Source organism: Chroicocephalus ridibundus, unplaced genomic scaffold (assembly GCF_963924245.1).
Source record: "Chroicocephalus ridibundus unplaced genomic scaffold, bChrRid1.1 SCAFFOLD_161, whole genome shotgun sequence".
NCBI classification, from domain to species: Eukaryota; Metazoa; Chordata; class Aves; order Charadriiformes; family Laridae; genus Chroicocephalus; species Chroicocephalus ridibundus.
In genome coordinates this window covers 62501-65000 of record NW_026961317.1, presented here as the reverse complement: position 1 = coordinate 65000, position 2500 = coordinate 62501, and the positions used below count along the sequence as shown (strand labels likewise).

The window sequence follows — 2500 nt, the reverse complement described above, 5'->3', positions numbered from 1 at the left end:
CCGACCTCCGCCGCTTCTCTCCGACGCGCGCGCGCGGGCGCGCGCGTCTCCGGGCCGGCAGAGGAGCGGAGGGCGCGACGGCCGCGTTCCCCGTGGCGGCCGCGTCCCTTCTCGCCTCCGCTGGCGCCCGCCGCCGCACGGCGTCCGCCGCCGGTGGACCGACTCGCGTCCCCCTCCCCGCCCTCGCCCGGCGCGGCCCGCTGCCGCCGCCGGGGAGGAGGGGCTGGGTGGAGCGCGCCGGGGCCCCGGCGGGTTCGCCCGCGGTCTGCGCGCGGGCGGGCAGCGCGCGGGGGAAGCGGAGCTGTCGGGCGCGGGGCGCGGCGGCGCGTCCCCAGCCTCCTCCCGCCGGCCCGTTCTCGCCCGAGAAGAAGCGGGGAGCGCGCGGCGGCGGCGGCGCCGACGACGGCGCCGCGTGTGCGAGCGGCGAGAGAGACGGGAGCTGTCCTTCGGGGTCGGGGGAGGCGTCTCCCCCGACCCTCCCCGCACCCCGTGCCCGGGGCTGTGTCGGTGTGAATGTCACAGTTCCCTTCTCGCACGGACGTTCGGTAGGGCTGCCGGGTAAGCCCGCGGAGGGCTCCGGGCGTTCCGGGTACGGCGCGCCGAGCGAGCGGCGCGGCGGCGTCCCCCGCACCCCGTCCCTCTCCTGCCTGGGGAGCCGGGAACGGGGGCTCCGCCGCCGCCGCCGCTCGTCCTCGGCGGGCGAGGCTCGGCAAGCCGGGTGGCGTCCCGCTTTCCCAGCGGGCGGCCCGAGCCACGGCTCTCCTCCCGGGCGCAGCGCCGGGCCAGAGGGAAACCCCGGGCCCCGGGGCCGGAGGACGTGGTTGTGGCGGCGGACGTCGGGCGCGGCCCCCGCGGGCGGACGCTCCCCCGAAGGTGGCAGTGGGGGAGGCACCCCCGCGGGGCCTGAAGTTCGTTTCCCTCGCCCCAGGGCCAGGTACCTAGCGTCCGCGCTCTCGCGGTCCCTTCCCTCGGCGCGTCTCTCGGCGCGTCTCCGGGGGTCGAAGGGCCGCGGGGGCCGGGCGGGGGTTTAAAGACTCGGGCGGCTCGGCGTCGCCCGGGGGGCCGGCCGGCTCGGCGGCGGCGGCCGGGAGTTCTCTCTCGCGGTGAGAGAGCCTCTCCCGGACGGCCGTCGCCAGCGACCGCGTCCCGCGGGCGGCCCGTGCCGGGGAGGGGCACCCCTGCCCCCCCCTCTCCGCGGCCCGGTCTCGGCGGAGAGACCGCGGCGCGAGCGGTCGGCCGTGTCCGACCTGCCCGCCTCGGAACGGGCGACCCCGGCGAGGAGCGCGGGCTCCCCGCCGGGGCTCGCGGCGGGTCCCCGCAAGGGGGGGACCCGCCGCCGGGCGGCCCTGCGCCCTTCCCCCCGCACAGCCCGTGCGCGGGGGGGGGGCGGGAAGGGACGCCGCGCCTCCGTCGCAGCGGCTGCGTCGCGCTGCGGCGCCGCTCCTCCCTCCCCCGTCCCGGCGAGCGCTCGGCGTTCTCCCGCCGCTAAGCGCCGGCGAGGGCGCCACCCCGTTGCCCGTGCGGCGGCGTCGCCGCTCGGTCTGCCGGACGGAGCCCCCCGCCGCCGGGCCGTCCCGGCCCCGGGCCCCGCCTAAGCCGCTTCGCCTCCCCGTCTTCGCCTTCCCGGCCGAGCCGTGCAGGCGGTCGGGGCAAGCGGGGGCGTCCCACTCCCGGTCTCCGCGTGGAAACGGGGAGAGCGGGAGCCGCCCCCGCCTCAGGCGGCCGTCCGCCTTCCGCTCGGCGCGTGCCCGCGGAAGGAGACGGGAAGCGGCGGCGGCGGCGGCGGTGGTGCCGGTGCAGGGCGGCCGCCGCGCGGCGGGCCGCCGTCCGGCGGGCCGCGGGCGTCGTGCGTCGCCGGCTCGGGGCGCGTCCGCGTCCGGCCGCGGCGGCGCGGAGCCGCCGAGGTGCCGTCGGGGCGGGACCCCGGGGAGGAGTTAGGCTGCCCGTAGCGCGGCGGAGCGGCGCGCGCGGAGGCGCGCGCGCGGGGTAGCCGTCGGGGCCCCCCGCGCCGCCCGCTCGAGGCGGACAGGCGGAGCGGCCGGGCGCGCCGCCGCCTCCGTGCGGAGGCCGGGCCGAGCCCGGGCGCCTGGGCCGCCCCCGAAGCGAGCGAGGCGCTTGCCGTCGCCTGCGGCCGGTGGGGAGCGCGGGCTCCCAGGCCCTCGTCGCCGCTCGGGGCGTTTCCTCCCTTTTTGTGGCCCTCCTTGGGCGTTGCTCGTACGGTCAGTCGAGGCGAGGCCCCTCCGTCTCGCCCCCGTCGCGCCGCTGCTCCGCCGTTCTTTCCCCTCCCGCCCCGCGCGGGGATGTGAGGGGAGGAAGGGGGGGCCGGCCGGCGGGGCAGGCGGTTGGGCCGTCCTCCGAGAGGGGCCGCTCCTGGCGAGCGTTCCCGGCCCTCCCGCGCGCGCGGGGCGGTGCCGAAAGACGAGACAACTCTTAGCGGTGGATCACTCGGCTCGTGCGTCGATGAAGAACGCAGCTAGCTGCGAGAATTAATGTGAATTGC

The 2500-nt window shown here is 80.4% G+C and overlaps 1 non-coding gene across 1 annotated transcript in view; it reads left to right on the top strand.

Moving 5' to 3' along the window:
- The first annotated feature begins 2425 nt into the window (after positions 1-2425).
- LOC134509283 (5.8S ribosomal RNA) overlaps positions 2426-2500 on the top strand; it is a 153-nt gene continuing 78 nt past the window's right edge. Inside the window, exon 1 of the ribosomal RNA XR_010069293.1 lies at positions 2426-2500. This exon is cut by the window's right edge and continues 78 nt beyond it. This is a non-coding gene — a ribosomal RNA (5.8S ribosomal RNA).